The 18,488-nt window shown below is 50.9% G+C and overlaps 1 protein-coding gene and 1 long non-coding RNA gene across 3 annotated transcripts in view; one reads left to right on the forward strand and one right to left on the reverse strand.

The window, feature by feature from the left end:
* PTPRA (protein tyrosine phosphatase receptor type A) overlaps positions 1 to 18,307 on the reverse strand; it is a 134,640-nt gene extending 116,333 nt beyond the window's left edge. For both annotated transcript variants that reach the window (XM_074865440.1, XM_074865441.1), the window contains exon 1: positions 18,018 to 18,307. The gene's annotated coding sequence lies outside the window, so the exon portion shown is untranslated. The remainder of the gene's footprint in view (positions 1 to 18,017) is intronic.
* LOC141942384 (uncharacterized) overlaps positions 1 to 18,488 on the forward strand; it is a 62,938-nt gene that overhangs the window by 10,175 nt on the left and 34,275 nt on the right. The gene's annotated exons all lie outside the window — the stretch shown is intronic.

The raw sequence follows: 18,488 nt of genomic DNA on the forward strand, positions 1-18,488 counted from the left end.
TTCAGCACCCGGGCACAGACACTCTGTGGCTTTATTGCACGTCCCTGCATTCTCCTCTTAGGAAGAGGGGATAAACAATGAAAAATATAAATGTCCAGTATGCACAGGATGGTGCTGAGACACCGAGGCCGTATCCCAAAGACTAAACACAAGAGTCTGGTATGAGTTTGCCGTAACTTCTTAGCCACCAGTCCTCCATGGCCTCTAGACAGGTACTTAACTACCTGTAAAGCTTTAACCTTACAGCAGCTAACGCTTTTTATTCTGATGCACTTTAAGTGACTTTGCAATCAACTTGAAGTTCTACAGTGTAAATGCTAATTTATAAAGATTTATTTGTGAAGCGACTGGGCACAGCTCCCTATAGTCATCACTTTGAGTTACGATATAGAAGTTCAGGTTCAGACAAGGCCCTGATCTCTGCATGCTTTTGGTCCTCCTTTTGGAAACAGTAAGCAGAGAAAGCACATACCGTAGAGTCCCAACAATGGGAAACATCCAGACATTCTCACAAACACACGTCCTGGCCCTAAAAGCTTCAAAGAAAGGAAAGGCAAGGGACAAAAGCAAGGGAAGCATGTCCATCGCTCTGCAGGAGGTCAGTGGCAGAGCCAAGGACAAGATGCGGGAGATGGAGAAGCCCATCAAGTGTCTGTGACACCCTGATAGAACTGCCTCTGCGACTTAAAATGAAACAGAGAGGAGGGTCAGTAGGAGGTGCAGTCAGCGTGACGTCGGGATTTCAGCCAGTGTGCTGTGAAAAATGCATACGAGTTCAGAAAAGCAGCAGGTCTTTACCTATACAAAGTACCATTCTTGCTCCCCCAGGGAAATGGGACGAGGGGGAAGATAGTTGTATTCCATTTCTGCTTTTTAAAAGGATTTCTTCTCAGGTTTTAAATCTACAACAAGTTTTGTGATTTAGCAGCGTGAGCAGCCAGCAGAGAGCACGAGGAGCAGAAAACATGCCCCTCTCAAACCAAGGCAGAGAGCTTTTTCCTCTTTCTCCATAGTTTAGCACACTGGAAATAACCGCTTCGTAACAGGCAGCAGGATGGAGGGAAGAGCTGTTCCTACAGCCACGCACAGGCCTCCAGAACAACAGGAAACCGGTGGTCAAGCGGTGCTGATAGTACTGGTGCTTTCACCGCACTAACGCTCAGTTGAGGACAGGCTGACTCACTCACCCCAGTTAAAAACCCAAACAGCAACACCAGTCTACTGGAGCCGGTAGTTCGGTTTTTTCAGGTTTCATTGCTACAAGTGGATCTCATGAAAATGGAAACCTTTCAAGAAGGTTAAATCCTTCAGTGGCAGAGAGGAGGCTAAAGTCAATTCCAGACAAGCTTCTCCTGTATCACTTCATGCACGCCCAGAGCAGCTGTTGGCACCTGCTCCTGAACAAACCAACAAAAATCAGACCCTGAAAAGACAGTTTATTCTATCCTTTGTGCAGCACGAGGGAAGAGGAATGGGACTGAGTAAGCAAAGTCCTGTTGGGAAAGTCCACACCACACCTACAATTACATACAAGAAAGAAATCAGCTGAGCATTCAAGCCAGCCAAGCAGGGAACGCCAAACCTTTACTAAAGGAAAACCTCAAGTAACTCAGATGCAAACAAGCTCATATCATAGAATCATAGTATCCACCTGGGATGCCCAGGCCCTTGCACAGGCTTCATACTAAAGAGCTGTTTTCACAAGGAATCACAGAATCATGGCATGGTTTGGGTTGGAAGGGACCTTCAAAGATCATCCAGTCCCACCCCCCTGCCATGGGCAGGGACACCTTCCACTAGCCCAGGTTGCCCAAAGCCCCGTCCAACCTGGCCTTGAACCCTGCCAGGGAGGGGGCAGCCACAGCTTCTCTGGGCAACCTGGGCCAGGGCCTCACCACCCTCACAGGGAACAATTTCTTCCTTAGATCTCATCTAAATCTCCCCTCTCTCAGTTTAAAACCGTTACCCCCCGTCCTACCCCTACCCCCCTGTTCAAGAGTCCCTCCCCCCTTTCCTGTAGCCCCTTTCAGTCCTGGGAGGCCGCTCTAAGGTCTCCCTGGAGCCTTCTCTTCTCCAGCTGAACCCCCCAACTCTCTCAGCCTGTCCTCACAGGGGAGGTGCTCCAGCCCCCGGAGCATCTTCATGGCCTCCTCTGGCCCCGCTCGAGCAGGTCCGTGTCCTTCTGATGTTGGTGTCCCCAGAGCTGGACGCAGCACTGCAGGGGGGTCTGACAAGAGCAGAGGTCTGACCTGCAGCTGGGGCTGGCTAGAAGAAGGACTGGGGAGGATCTGCCATCACAGAAGCATTCCTAGCCCAAACCACTGAGCTCCAGCCGTGACTTTCCATAGTGCTGGGGACATCCGACTGCTGTGGCTCGCTCCAGCCCAGCTCCTGTCTCCACCTCTCTCAAAATTCAACAGCATTAAAGAGCCAAGAGCTTTGGTTTGTAAATCACGGTTGCTACACCGAGGATCGTCATAGATCGCAACTGCAACGTCAAAGGAAGAACAGAGCGGTGATGGCGAAATCCTACGGCACAGATTGGTTCTCCAGATTTCTCTCTTAAAGTGAAGTGCAAACGGTGCATGTGGGTGGTTGGAACTTTGTCCCAAGGTCAACCAACAGAGGAAGCCTCAGATGCACTAGAATGGTCATGATCTCAGGCAAAATACTTAAAAGCAAGCAGTTTTTCTCCAGAAACAGACAATAAGTTTCAGTAGCATCCTGGAAATCTTTCTCCTGACAAGGAACTGGTTACTTCAGAATGGAGCAAACTCAGGTACATGCACAAAATAAAAGGCAGAAGAAAAGTTTAATTGGAACTTGCTGACTATACTGAGATGGTCCGGGGCAGGCAGGGGAGATCAGGGCAGCAGCCAGTGCTTTGGAATAGGCACAGAAACAAGTTTCCACAGGAGCATGTTTCTTTAAAGTCAGATATATTAGATCATCTTGTCCCCTAGAGTATGTTGTTTCCTAATGTTTTGCCCAGACCAATTTCAAATGTCAAAAGCAATGGTTGGGTTTGTTGGCTTTGTGGTTTTTTTGGTTTTTTTTTTTGTTTTTTTTTTTTAACTACCTTGGGTCCCCACAGAGCCAGTCAAGGATGAGAATTTTAGACTCTCTTCTGTCTTTCACATTACAAATGCAATTACTGCTGCAGCCTGATTACAGCGTCTCCTGTCACACAGATTCTGCAAGAGGCTAAACGAACAGCTTGCCTTTCAAATGGAGCTAGAAAAATCCAGATGAGTCCTTCAGTGCTCAGTGGTCATGTGACAAGGAAATTTAAGAAAAGCATGTGCACTCTCAAGGGAAGAGCATCCCTTAGAGAAAGCTAGTCATACCGTCTTCAAAAAAGGACATGATGAAAAGCCCTTGCAAAGTACTTACCCTGAAATATGGACTGCTCTGAAAACAGTCTCATTCCACTTGCTTTTCAATCTTTTCATCCCGTTAATGAAGAAAAATCTTCTCTATAAGAAGGAGATTTTTCGATGTATGTGACACTTTGGGTATGGACAGTCTTGCCCTCCCTGGATGTAAGAGATGTAGGATCGAGCAAAGCAATGGATCACAGGACTAAGGTTAGTTTGACTCCTCTTCCCAGACATGAAAGCACTGAGCATCTTGGCTTTAGCTCTTGGATAAGTGTAAGTGGAAATTAGCACTACAAGCTGGAAACATCTGGGTATAGATAGTTAAACAAGATAGTATCGTCAGGTCACATCTGTTTTCCACATTTTCATTTCAGCCTACCAAAAAGCGAGAGTCAGGCAGTCAAGGCACTGGCTGGAGTTTGGAGAAGTTCTGTGGTGGGTTACGCAGGGTCCTCCGAGCTGAATGACCACACAAGCCACTGCCAGCAGGTGAGAGCTCCCTTCTCCTCCACCTCCTCTGCCCAGGCATTCCCACAGCCACCCGTGCCAGGCTCTGCGTCGGGCACAGCGGGCCAACTCGCCTCGCTAACCTGCCAAAACGTCAGCCGGGACGGGGTGCCGTGCCGGGGAGAGCGGCGTTACGCCAAGGTAAGCAAGCTGAACTGCCTTACCCGGTTGTCAGATGTGGTCCAACATGTGAAGAAAGGAGGGAACAGAAAAAATAAACTCTCCAAACCACCACCACCTACATCTTACATCAGCTCACCTCTGCCACATAACAACTCGTCAGCTCTTCACACCTTAATTCCCTTCCGACACCGGGGCGATAGCCCTCCCTGCTCGACCAAGGACTAACTCATGAGCCAACGCTGCTGTGTCTGAGCCCCAGCAAACACCTAATTTTGATGAGACAGGGCTTGACCCCCAGTTATTAAGCAGTAAGTGGGAATATTAAGTGCAAATATTACCAGTGAAATAGGCACAGCTGGCACCAAGGTTAAAGGGAGGTTATAGGACGGGACTAAAACACAGAGTTCAGCTAATAGCACATGCCTGGCTATCAAAGATGACAAGGTTTAGCAGCTTATTATTAATAATGAATCCTCTGCACGATATTTTCTGCTAGGAAAAAGCAAAAGTGTTGCTTTCTCAGCTGCCCATTACCTAAAGTAAGCTGAACGAGCCTCACTTCAGAGGGAATAAATCCATTTCGGATCAGGCAGTGGGAAACTTGAGCAGGAAGCAGTCAGCATCGTTAGACACATCCTATTTATTCTCCAAGCAAGAGACTTCAGGCTTAGAGCATTTCAAAACCTGGCACTTCTCAGCAAGCATGGAAGCACCAACCCTTCCTTTTATTTCACATCTCTCCCCTCTTTGCTGGGGGCTGCAGGCAGCTTGGTGTGACACAAGAGCACAACAGTCCCAACCTGGGCACAAAACCTGTGAGCAAAGGAGACATCCATAAATGGGAGTAGGATGGTGAGCGGAGGAAAGTTCATGGAAGAGAGCTCACAGAAGACAGGAATATTAAAGAGTTTCAACTCTGAAGCCAGGAAAGACTTAACAAATAGGTATCTTTGCGCTTGAAGCTGCTAAGAAACATCCCTGCCCAGAGGAAAGAAAAACTGCAAGTGGAAGAATTAAGTGGGCAAGTGCTTGACATAAGTGTGATTTTGTAAATGGAGACAATTTATGGAACAGGTTCGTAAAAGCAAAGGAGGACGGGGGAAGAAAGGGCAGCGCAGGTGCTGCCAGACTTTCTGCCTGCAAGCACCTTATTCCAAGACCATCTTTCAGCTCTTGGCCATGGAGATGGAGTGGCAGGATCCAAAAACCACTGACAGCAGGGAGATGAAAACGAATGAAAACGGTTTCTCAGTGTCTCACTCCTGTGTGGCAGGACGGATCTGCAGGGAGATTTCAGCGCGAGGCAGCACTGCCACTCTCGGCAGCCCTTGCCTGCGCGCTGCGGGCAGGGCAGAGGGTGACGTGGTCCCCTGCCTGCGCTGGGGTCTGCTTCCACAGCACCACAAACACGTGCACATTGGGCTGCTCCAGCCTGGGCCGATCCGAGGAGCGAGCGGGCAAGGATGCTGGTGAGAAGAACCACAGCAAAGCCTGGGAGCTATCCTGCACGAAGCCAAACGCTGCACAAAGCCTGAAATAAGTCAAACTTCCAAGGTGCCTGTTCAGCATCGCTGGGCTCTGAGCAAAGAGACGATTCAGCAGAAACAAGGTTTTTCTGAAGTCATCATTTTTTGTTGCTTCCAAAATTGATACCTGTACAAGCTCAGTGTCTCCTGCTGGCTCATCTGCAGTCCTGGAGTTCAAGACACTGTGCTGCTGTATGTCAGGGCACGGTGGGGAAGGGAGGGTTTGGCAGCTGGGAGACACAAGGGAAGGAGGAAAGAACCCCAAAAGCAAGCCATGAATTTAGCTCCAGAATAGGATGGACCCAACCTGTGCTCAGAAATAAATTCAAGCGGCTCTTACTAGCAAGAGCAGATTCAAGCACCACATAAATATTAAGAAGTTCCTCTCCCCCATACCATCACTTCCCAATGATCCCCAGGCCTCTCACTTCTCCTCAGAGACAGATCCAAGTGCCTCTCCAACCCAGGCACAACTCAGAGCTCGTGTTTGGGGTCAGATCCAGATGGAAGTGACTTTGAGAGAGAACGTAGTGTTTTATTCAATGTTTTAACTGCTTCAAAGTACAATTACGTCCCAGCTTCCAAAAATACATGAAGGAAAACTATCAGCAATGAGAAAAATTGATTCTAATGCCAACACTGCAGTTTGATGGAGTCACTTGTAACCACACATCAAGTGACCACAGATAAATTGGGGTAGTCAGAGATGCTTGAGAACTGGCTGAAGAACACCAAAGAGCTACAACAGGGTCACTGGAAGAGCCTCATTCAAGAGGAACACAATATACCTTCATATCTTTAAGAAAATCCACTGTTAGCTGAGAGCTGGCCCAAAGATGGAAGTTGGTAGCCCAAGTCCAAATGATGGGTTTGTGCTACAACAGCTGTCAGAGGCCATGCTGCCTCCCCAGGCTTGATACAGCATTTGCTCTCCAAAAGTCTCCAAAAAAACCCACCAAAACTGAATGAACCCAGTGGCTGAACTTTGATTCTCTCCAGAGCAGAGGCTGCAGCACCTTTGGAGGGCAGCAGAAAGGAAGTCTGAGTCCCTTGGTGCATCTGCTCAGCCCTGAAACAAGGCTCAAGCCTACAGCCAGGTTTGGCACTTCCACCTTTAAAAAAAAAAAAATATTATTCTCCAACTCCTCATCATGCCACACAAAAATGTATGATGAAGAATCACAAGTGAAAACAGCTCAGCATCTGCCCCCATCCTCAACCCTCTGGCACCCCTTTTCCCTAGGGCCAGGGTGGGGAGCACAGCTGTTGGGAAGGGGCTGCCGACGGCACCAGTCTAATAACATCTGGGGGGAAACACATCCTTTGCCTCGCATGAAACAGTCCTGCAGCCTGCTTCTCATGCTGGAAACCCACCTTGGATCAAAAGACAGGAGAAAAAACCTCCTACAGTGCCGCAACCTGAAGCCCATCTCCCCTGCACCGAGGCTTTACCATGCTGCAGATTCTCCCCGTCGGAGGTGCTGGCGCAGGGAGATAGAGAGACAGGAACCACTCAGGCTGCAGGGGGATCAGAATTTAAAAGAGGGTGGTTTTTTTAACCTTTTATGCTGCCTAACCCCAGTCTCAAACCGCGGGAGGGACACTAAGGACTGAGCTGTGGATGCTGGGTGCTCACTTGGGAGGTTAACCTCATCAAGCGTCATGGAGACAAAGCATTCCAAAGGAGCTGAGCTGCCATTTGTCACCTAAACAGCAAAATAATCCTCCTGCAAATGCCCTGCACCGACAGGCTGGTCCTGTTAGTGAAGACAAAGCTCAAGCACTGCTTTGAAAGATCTGTAACCATTACTGTAACAGGCAAAATGGAAAAAAAAAAAAAAAAAAAGGTGGAAGCAGCAGCCGCCTTCTTACCCCTGGGTTTGGGATCCGCTGTAGGACGGGACTGGTCGCAGTCACGACGAGCGTGGCAGAGGTATCCTGGGATGACCTTTCCGTGTGGGATTGCAAACCAGGGAAAATGTCCGTGTCCCCACGCAAGCTGGCTGCTGTGCTACCACCCGTGTCCTTCATTAGTTAATTACTTGCATTTCTGTAACTACATCACACTAATGAAGCGTCAGAGGGAGAAAAATCCAACATCAAATATAAAGAGACCATCCCAGCTGGCCAGCAACACCTTCTCCGCGCAGGCGGATGGCATTTGGGCACACAGGGCTCCAGGAACCCAAATTCCCTTACATCTGCATCAAGTGGCCCAAAATTAAATCCCCCTGTGCACACCACAACGCACTCCCTGTGCTAACGGCTGCGTGAGGAGCCGCACCACGAGCCCCATTAGAAAGGAAACTTTAAATGCTGCAAAACATAACTTTAAAGATTCTCTCCCAAACTGAGCCAAACTGCCAGTAGGTAAGACCTCCCCACTCCGTACCCGGGTGTCCCGGATCACAGGCAACAACAGGCAGTTGTTTTGAGGAGCAACGCCAACTTAAACAGATTAAACTATAGGTTTGGTCTTTTAGTCCAAAGGTTTCTAGCACGCCCAGGGATCGGTCACCTTTAACGATCACCAAGCCAGGCACCACCTCACTGGGACCTCAGTGGCCAGGGAGAGCAGCCAGCCCTTCTCCCCTCACAGCAGTTAGAGGCTTGTGCTGCTGCTCGCCACACCACACCTTTCCACGGCAGCTAAACACACTAATCTCCAAAGATCCCACATCGACAACTCCAAATACACTCTGCAAAAATAAAATCGTTCCAAATAATCTATAAGAAAGCAGCTGAGCAAGTATTGAGCAACTGCAGAGCTCTCAGCTTTCTAAAAACAGTCATGATGTTGCACTAACTTCAAAAAACCCCACTGAATAGGTCAATTCCTGGGCTTGGACACCGAGGAGCTCAGCTTTCCCATCACCACTGAGGCTGCTTTGCTGCCCAGGAGCCCTGGCTGAAGTTTCCACCTAGCTATCATCAGAGCTGCATGGCTCATCTCTGAAGCTCTTTTTCCCCCCCGGACTTTCCACCTCTCCCATGCACTTAGGCACAGACTTCCTCGTTCTCCATCCACCAGTCAAATAAGCACAATTTTCAGAGTAAAAATTCAGTTTTTCAACCTTGAAGTTCAAAAGGGGGGTTGTTTGGGAGCTGAGCTTCTTGGCTTTGCTCCAGGGGGATTGGAGAGGGAATGGAAATGAATGTTTTCAGATACCCTAATTACACGCTGCGTAATTATTCAGCAGAGGCAGGCTGCAAACTCTGGCAGCATCGTGCCTACATTTGCTCTTACACTTGCAACTGAACCATTTTCAAATATGATGAGCAGAAACGAGCCGGGCAGATGGGTGAACAGCTTCCTTCAAGTTTGCAGAGAACAAGAGCCACGAATCTCCTACCAGTAGCCGGGCTCATATCCCACAGGAACCAAAGGATCCTTTTTTGCAAAATGCCGAGCGTCCTCAGACCGCCTCAATCTACACGGGAACGGAGACAAAGCAGCACCTGGCAAGATCAGGCCCAACCAACTGGTTCAACTCACTCCGAATTAAGGCTCTACTGAAAACGCCAACCTCTCTGCTGGGCGGTGGTGCACTGCAGGGAATGCAGCAGCTTTGGAAAGGGGGAGAGGGCTTGCAGGGAATGATGCTGGGGCTGCAGCACCTCCACAGAGAAACCACCACCCTTCCCGAGAGCACGTGCCTGCTCTTGAGCCTGCTGACAGCTCACCCTGCCCTCTTCCCAGAGGCAGCGTTGGGCAACGGGGCAGCATCAGATGCTCCATCCCACGCTGCTCGCTCAGCTGTACGAGGGAGAAAATAAGGACAGAGGACTCCCCAGGTTCCTCTTTTCTTGCCACAAACAGGCCGAGATCCAGCTGAGGGTGTATCTTTTTTAAAGCAGCTCCCTGCATTTCACAATTTATCTTCAAGTTTCTACACAAAGAGGGCAACATATGGAAAGTTACATAAACACCCCCCACAGAACATGCTGTATGCTGGAAAAAAGACAACTACCTCTGCACAGGCACTGAGCTCAGTTTAAGGAATTTCAAGGAAGGCAAAGAGTAAATCCTCTGTCATGTAGGGGGTAAGACATGGACACAAGAAGTAATATTGGATATGCAGGTGTCTATACAACCTCTTGGGTGGGTCACCCTTGTGAACATGCACCTGCAGCACCATTTGTACACCTGTACCACTAAGAGTTCCCCTGCATCCCTGACCGAGGGACACGACGTCCCACAGGGACCCTCTCAGTAGCAACCAAGAGGTATGGAGACACCTTGACACCCTCCGAGCCATCGCCAAACGCTGGCGGACCCAAGGTGGTAAATGCTCGAGCAGCCACTGGGTTTATCAGCCTCTCCGGAGCCTCAGGCGAGGAGGGGATGGGACAGCTGCCCTTCCTCGAGATGCCAGAGGAGACAAGCAAGGGGAGATGCTCTGAGAGCCTGGGTTGCATGGACAGACAAGGCTGCAAGCTGCCCATCCCACGCCTCCTTCCATCATGTTTTAAGACATGAGAAAAGATGATTGTGTATTTAGATTACCTCCCAGGAGAGCAGAGATTCATCTTAACCCTTCCAAAGCTGCCTCTGTATGTCAGCTAGCCCGTGCCTCAGTTTCCCTTTGGAACAACACCGCTTTTGTGCATTTTATTCGTTTGGATGTTGGATTCTGGGAGGCCAGACCTGCCTGCTCAGCACAGCGAGAGCTGAAGCACAGCCCCAGACCAGGCACTGCGGCACTGCAGACGAATGGCTGGGTCACAGATGTCACCTCCAGGTACCTACTGCAGTCAAAAAGTAACTTGTACACAACCAAGGCAGGTATAGAAAAGGCAGGTATAGAAAAGATGGTAGATGAGTTGGCTGAATATTTCTTCTAAAAGGCAAGAGGTTCTCCCATAGTCCCACGGGAAATGCCTGTAGCCTGATCTAGATGAGCTCACCAGTCCGTGCAGGCTTTCAGAGCCCAGCAGAGGACTGAAATGCAAATCCACCCATTACGCAGCAGTATGCATACACTAAATTTCTCAAAGGGTTAAAATGATGGAAAAAATCAAGGATCCACAAATTAAGCTGTTGGGAGGCCAATGCCCGGTAGAAAGATTTTGAAGGACTGAGTGAAGCAGTAAAACTTTATTCGCAAAACTGCAAAGTAAAACCATGCTAGCCATGAAAACAGTCTCCACATTTCTTTTCCATATACTCCTAGGTAATCCTAGAAAATAATTTAACCTCTCTAATCCCGGTCACAGTCTTCCAGCTAGCCGAGTATCTAAACCCAAGCTGCTGCCGTTGAGTTGACCAAAGATCCCGCCTGACATTCCCATCCCGCCACCAGAATGAAAATGCAAATTCTACATGGTGACTGGGATTAAAAACATCTCTGTGTCTGTAGCCAAATAGGTTTAAAGTCTCCTCAAGAGAAAATCTTGAGGATTATCCGTGCTTTCCAATTTATTATTAATTTCTAACTCATCTGCGTTCATTTCATTCATCATTCAGGCCTAGCATGGATGGCATTAGTGTCTTCTAGGAGACAGACGTGAAGCTGCAGCATTTGAGCTGCTGCAGACAGACTAAAGCACTGCCCTTCTGAACCAGCAATGCAGAGAAACAAGGGAAGACAAAGTCTGTACTTCCAGTTAGAGACTAAATATGTACATGCACAGCTGAGAGTTGGCCTCAAGTTAGACTTCTGAGCCTTCACACTCAGGAGCGGCCAGTTTGCAAGAGGCTCTGAGGTGTATCACGTGTTAAGCAACACTGGAAAACACATGTGAATATATTTATTTTCAGGCTTCTCAAACATATCCATAAGAGCTTCGCTTCTGGAACAAAACTGAGATGATTATCTGCTGGCAAGATAAAAACATTATCCAAATTGTAAAGCAGCAGGGAAGTTTTGCATGCTCTGCTGCCACACCCTATCACGAGAAAAATTTATGGTACCACAAAACCTTCAGGTTGGGAGCCAGGATATCCCCGTGCTGCGTGCGCGGTGCCTGGAACAAGAAGCTGCCCTTTCCCAGAGCTGCTGGAATCTTTATAAACCACTAAAATGCCTTTTTTTTTTTTTTTTTTTAAAAAAAAAAAAAGCAAATCCTGTTCTTCATATTTCTCCTCTTACTCAGTAAGATTTACTTACTTGAGGGTTTCTGCCTTCTAGAAACCTCTAACAGCATCACGACTGTAACATCTGTCCCTTCTGCCCCCCGGGTTTAGCCCAGTCTCTCGGGCCACCTTGCCACCAGCAGCCAGACCCAAGTTGCCTTCCTGGCTTTTCTTCCACTTGCCACTATTTCGCTGCCTAGGCAGGTCGCTTCTGCCTCCACCCCCGTTTCTCCTCCTGTCCCTGGTCAGGGGCTGGACCTGCACAGCACATAGCTGAGTCTTTCATGGATGGACTAAGCACGGCTACGGCCGGTGTCTTCCTACATTAAGTGGACTGACCTCCAGGTCAATGCAGGTCCTCCCTTTCCCTTTTTTTTTTTTTTTTTTTTTTTCAAATAAAGATGAGTAAACAGAAAACCTTCTCCAGATTTATCAAGATCTCTCTTGAGATCAACACCATCAGTCATCACCTCAGTGCTCACCTGAAAGCTCACAAGGACAAGATGGCTATTTCAAAGGGTGAAGTAAGAGATGCCCAACCAGGAGCAAGCTGGTTGCAACGCGCCTTGAGTCCAAGAACAGATTTCCTGGCTGCAGAACGCTCTCTGACACGTACCATGACATAATTTACTAACACAAATTAGTAATATCAACCCTTAGCCAGCGGCAGTTTGTGAATGAAGTGTTTGAAATCCCCAGAGTATGAATTGAGACACCAACTCTAAAAATGCAGGGTCAAGAGCAAGAGATGGACCCCACACAGACCCAGGGATCAAAGGAGGATCGGCTTCTCAGTTTGCAAGTTCACCACTGCAGCTGAACCACCTCGTTGTAGCCATTATCAGCCTTCCCAAGGGCAGCAACGCTCCAGAAAAGCCCCAGAGCTGCCTAGTGCATCCCATTCACATCATCTCCGGTCGCTGCTCTTCCTACCACCAACTGAAGTTAAAGATGAGCCTGCGTGAGCACGCCAGACCCTACGCTGTAAATAACAGACAGAGAAGATGACACGTTGGATGCACAGAAGACAAGCGAGGATGGTTGGGTACTGGTTTTGGGGAAACCCTCTACAATTCGTCTTTTGGTCACAAGATCACAAGTTCCTTGGAGGAGAGCATCTGAGCACAGACCCAGGGAGACATCCCACCTTCAGCAGTTAGACCAGAAACGTCTGCAGGTCTCCGCAGCCCCGGAGCAAGGTCACTGCCAACCGGGTGGAGACCAAAGTGAGCTAAACCCTTGGGTTTTAGATCATCAGAGCAATTGTAACTCGGAAAGGTTATTTCGAAACACCAGGCGTGATACGGGGAGGCAGTCATCCCAAGGGGGGGCTGGCTCAACCACAGAGCAATCCAGCGCTGATTGATTCACTGCTCATACCTGAATCAAGGTTTCCTGTCACCTATTACTTAACTCAGATACACAAAACCTACAAGCCCGAACACGCCAAACTCTTGTTTTTAAGACTGGTAAGCTGCCGCAGCACTGCAGCACCTCTGCGATCAGCTTCTAACACGCTTTTATTGATCTAGCATGGAGCGTCAAACAGTATTTTGGACCTTAAAGTTACAAATAAGGGTCTTAAACCTCCCCGTCTAACCCCGCAGGCAGGGAGCATCCATCAGCCAAGGTTTTTAACAGTCAGGTATCCAGACACTGGGAAGCCCGTCTCACTTGCAGCGTATCTCCTGCCAGCTGGGATTTCCAGGCCAGACATCCCCCATTTTCACCGCCTCCAGGGCTCAGCCTGAAGAGACATTCACACAGCGCTCTGGAAAACGAGGACACGGCGTCGGTGCTCTCCACCCCCGCCAGCAGAAATGATGAACCTACCAGCGTCGAGGAGGGTGGCTGCGAGACAGGCAGGGGAGGTCCTGCCTGCAGTACCAATTCATCTCGTGCTTCCCAGGTAAACGCTGGGGAAGCCAAGAAGGATGGCTGCACCTCCCCTTCTTCAAACAGGCAGGGATTTGGGGGAGGGAAGGAATTTGGCTGGCTTCCCTTCACTATGCAAAGGAAGGGAGAACAGGGATGTCTTCCCGGAAGGACCAGAAAATAGCCACAGCTCAAGTTAGACTGTGGGGCAGGATGTGGAAGTCCTTGTTACGGTAATAAAAAGGTCTCAAGTACTTGGCTGGGGCGCCAGGAATACACCAACACGCCAGACTGGCTCAGAAGCAGCTTTTCACATCAGCGCGGTGGGAACATTTTTGTTTATTTGTTCCTCAGTGTTAGCCAAGAAGGAAGGAGGTGGTGGTCCATTCCCCCTCACCACAGATGTCCTCAGCGCCCTGCAAAAGCAGAAGGCTTAAAATTGGTGACACCTACATCTGCTGCCTCCTACCAACCTGGGACATTTGGTCACACATACAGGTTTTAATTTTGGTTTAGAGGAGGGATGGCACGGCATGACCTGACTCACGCAGGAGAGGCAGAGATTATGCTCTTGTCTACTCTTCTGAAGTCAGAGAATTCTTGCTGTCCATCCCAGGTCCAAATTAGTACTAATTATTCCACGCAAAATGGAGTTGCTTCAACAGGAAGGAATTAGGACAACAAATTATTCTGGAATAAAGAGGAGTCACTGCCTAAGCAAGCGATCTGTTTGCATATGGAATAAAAGGGACGCTCTCCCACACGTTTTGGGGAAAAAACAGTACCCACTCCATTGAAAAAAAAAATTTCTAACCTCCACGCCTCTTACAGTAGCCACTATGATTTCCCACATGACCAACATGCCAAAACCCAACCCACACTCAGTTGTTTTGACTTCCACCATCAAAACTGCAGCCACCATCAACGCTGCGGTACCATGTGTGTAACCACAGCAAAAATCGGGTTTGACAGCCACGGCTGATGCTTTCGGTTAGGCAAGTTTTGACTCAGAGAGGGAGGGAGGGGGATGCAGGCACGCACCCCCCTGCAGTCTAAAGCTGGGTTTCCCACAACGGAAACACAACCCTCAAATTTAGTCAAAACCCCAGTTGTCCCACCAGAGTCACACCGAGACCTCCACGTCCGCTTCCCAACCTCAGACCAGCTCAACCTTGACCTGCAGGACACACGTGGCCCCACTGACTGCAGTTGTGCAGCACGTGGATGGATTTAGTCCTGCAGGATTATTTGTGTCCCCCACCATCGCCTCCTCCCCACACAAACACAGCAGCACCTGTCCCGAAGGGGTGGCCCCCGCCTTGCTGTACTACAAAACACTTCACGCTGCAAAAAAACCCCACGGGTCAACATGGGGCAGATGTGGAAAGCGACACTGTCATCACGAGGGTTTCCAGAGCCACACTGGAGACACAGATGAAATTCAGGGTCTCCTGAAGATGTTAGCCAGAGGAGAGGATGAATGAACCAGCTCCGGACTTGTGGCTGGGTGGATGAATGTGACAGGGACGGCGTCCGTCGAGCCCAAGATGCATTTCCCCCGAGCCTTGGCTACACACAGAAGTTTCAAGCACTGCCAGGTACTGCAGCTTACAGTAGAGCCACGTGAATTGTATCAGAGAAAAAGGGCTTCCAGCGTTTTTTGTGAGTTTAATGAATAGACAGCACTCGTGATGGAAGCCACTCTACCCACTTACAAAAGCTGGTGACATCAGGAAGAACAGGATCAGGCCAGCCTCTAGCGATAGCCAGGACCAGCTGCTCCTGAGGAAGATGCAAGAAATCATTCTGGACAGTTCGGGAATCACTTGCTTATTGGTAAATCTCTTCCTAAGCCCTTCAGATAGTGATTAAGCACAATGGTTCATACCCCATATATTAAATATTAATCCTTCCTAATGTGACTGCCGATGTTCTGGTTATCCGATTCGGATAACCGCACACCCCTGCCAGCCCATTCCTTTTCCACCCCAAACCACGTAAACACAACGTACAAAAAACCCAGCAGTATTTTGTGATCCAGCTAGAAGAGAGCTGGCGATATTCTCCTCGGCCTCCAAGCCCGGAAGCAAACCAGCCAGATCTCACCAAAAGCAGGAGGGAAAGAGTTAAGAGCAGGGAGATGAATCAGCCCACTGCTATAAACACGGACATTTCCTACCTCTTTGCTCTAGTGTTTCTTCCTGTCCGCAGGCTTCGGAGATGCTTACGGACCTGGTCACATTCAAATGATTTTCACCGCGACAGGAAAGCCCGGGGATTTGTTTTATTTCAAGAGGAAAACGCGATTTGTGAATGAGACCAGAAAGCGGCCGCGAGGGCTGACCTCCTTCTCATATAACACTCAGAATAAAGTACCAGCCAGCAGCTTGTGCCTCTCCTGCCCTACTCCTGACCCTCTGGAAGTGTACGGGCGCTCTGTTCTACCCGAAATAACCCACCCCACGCTGCCCAGTGTTTCGAGGCATTGCGCAGACCACGACCACGCAACCCGTGGCTCGACGCTGCCTTACCCAAAGCAGTGAGGGCAGACCCAGCGTGGGCTGAGGATGGCAGAGGGTCACCCAACCTGCGCCCTTCCCGCCGGCTCGGGATCCGCCACCCTGCTGCAAACACCGAGGGTGGGGGGAGAAGAACATGTAGGTTGTCAGCGGGAGGAGACGGGGAGAGAAGGAATTCAAACTACTCTTTCACGAGGATGTTGATGTTGGACTTGGACCAATATCATGGATTCGCACAAAGCGTCAGTTATTTGAGAGTGACATTTCAGAAAAAGCAGAGCTATGTATCCTATTAGCTTGAAAACAATACAGCCGCACCAACGCCAGGACAGCAGTGCCCCTGGAAACGGGAAACATCTATTTTCAGCACCTCCCAGTATCCCCCCACTGCTTTAACAAACTGTTTTTATAAAGATCAGGCAAAAGCCCTGGAGCTTCCCACAGACACCCCCCCAAGAAGCTCTCCCACAGGGATGGAGAGGAACACGTGGAGGGGGAATGTGGCAGCGCCCATTTTCTGTCCAGCACAGACACCAAGTCTCTCTCTCGCAGCACTCCCAGGTCCCAGCGAAGCTGTGGTCCACGGCCCCCCCAAAACATCCCGGCTCTTCACCTTGGCCACATTGGGGGAGCTGGCAGCGCCCCGACCATCCCTGGGGTCCCGTTCCTCATCCCAGAGCCCCACATCGAGATGGTTTCCCAGCCTCACCGTTGGAATAACGGCATGAGTTGCATCTGATTCTTGTCGGAGAGAGACATAAATCCTCCCCGCAAACCTAGCGGCTCCCTGCATCAGCTGCAGCCACCCTGAGCACCTCCCTCCCTCCCACCGGCTGCCGCAGCAACAGGAATGAAGATAAAGAAAGATGAAAAACTCCTGTTGTGGCTGCAGTTTTATTTGCCTGCACCCCTTCCTTTTCTGGAAGTCCTTGGACAGGAGAGGAAAAAATCCCTAAATATTTGCAAAGCATCCTGCATGCTCGCAGCAAGCTCCCCCCAGCCACCGACAGGCAGGGAAGGGATGACGAAGTTTTTTAGCGTAATACACTGCAGAGAGCGTCCTGCGAACAAGCAAAGTAAATTCCTGAGGCTCTCGACAAGGACCCCGCCGCTCCTTGCGAAACTTCCCAGCTGGAACCTCACAGCTGAAAAGCCAGAAAACATCGTTCTTCCCTCCTCCAACAAACAGGGGCTGGGATTCCTTTCACGACAGTATTTGGATTTTAATGTCAGTCCATATTTAGCAAAAGGAAAAAAAGCCTCCCTTCCTTCCTGTCACATTTTCCACCCTTGATGACATCCAAGATCAGAAATAAGCGCTGGCTGAGGAGGGAGGATGCATCTACCCGAGCGTGGGAGAGCCCGGAGCGTGGCAGCCCGTTGGGGATGCGCGGAGACACCGGTGACGAGGGGACACAACCTTGGGGTCCCCTCCGAGGCTCCGCTTCGGAGCATCTCCCCGAGGGACGGCGCAGGGCGGGAGCCACACCACGATCCTGCAAGGCTGGTGTACCCCTCACAAAAAACCCCCTCGTGTCCCCGCTGAGCAGGCCGTGGGTGAGGCCGAGCACGGTTGTTTGCCCACGGAGGGGCCGGTGTCCTGCGTGTCGGTGTCCCCGGCGATCCTGCGGCTGGGCAAGGCGAGCGTGGGGTCCACGCACGATGTGTCCCGTCTGCTGGGTGTCAGAGGTCCCCGGGTGGGAGCTCAGAGCCCCCGGGTGCGAGGAGGGAGGGAGGAGGCCGCTGCAGACCCACGTGTGGAAGTTCGCGTGTGCGATCCACGATTCGCTTTTTATTATTATTCTTATTAGAAAAACATAATAAAACTGGCGGCGGGAGAGTAGGGGAGGGCGGGGAGCCAGGCAGGAGCGCACAGCAGCCCGAGCCGGGTCCCACGCAGAGGCCGCGGACACGCGTGGGTGCCGCCCGGAGAGGCCCCGCCTGGCGCCCCCCGCGTCGCCATAACAACCCCGGGCCCGGTTCCCCCCCTGCGGGTCGGTCGGTCACTCACCTGCGGCGCGGCGGGCGGCGCCGGGCCGGTCCCGCTCCTTCTCCCTCGCTGGCTCTCGCCGCCGCCCAAGGGCTCCAGTACGACGCCGCGGCGGCCGGCCGCGACCATGGACGCCGCGCCGGGGGAGGGCGCGGGGGTCGGGGCGGGGGGGAAGGGGGGTGGGGGGGAAAAGAAGGGGAGGGGAAAGGGGGGAGGGGGAAAGGCCCCGCCGCCCCTCAGCGCCCCGCCGCCGGGCTGCCGGCCCTCAGCGGCGCCCCCGCAGCCGCCCGCCCGCTCCTGCCGCCGCCGCCATGGTGCGGCTCCATGCAGGGCGCGCTCCGCTGACAGGGCCGGGGCGGGGCGAGGGGCGGGGCGCTGCGGGCGCGGAGGGATCCCTCCGCCAGGTGCCCGTCGGTCGTTCCCGTTACGGTGCTGCCACCTGCCGGCGCGGGGAGAGACGGCTCCCTCCGCCCGTTTCCCCCCGTCCCGCCG

This window comes from Strix uralensis, chromosome 4 (genome assembly GCF_047716275.1).
Source record: "Strix uralensis isolate ZFMK-TIS-50842 chromosome 4, bStrUra1, whole genome shotgun sequence".
NCBI lineage: Eukaryota > Metazoa > Chordata > Aves > Strigiformes > Strigidae > Strix > Strix uralensis.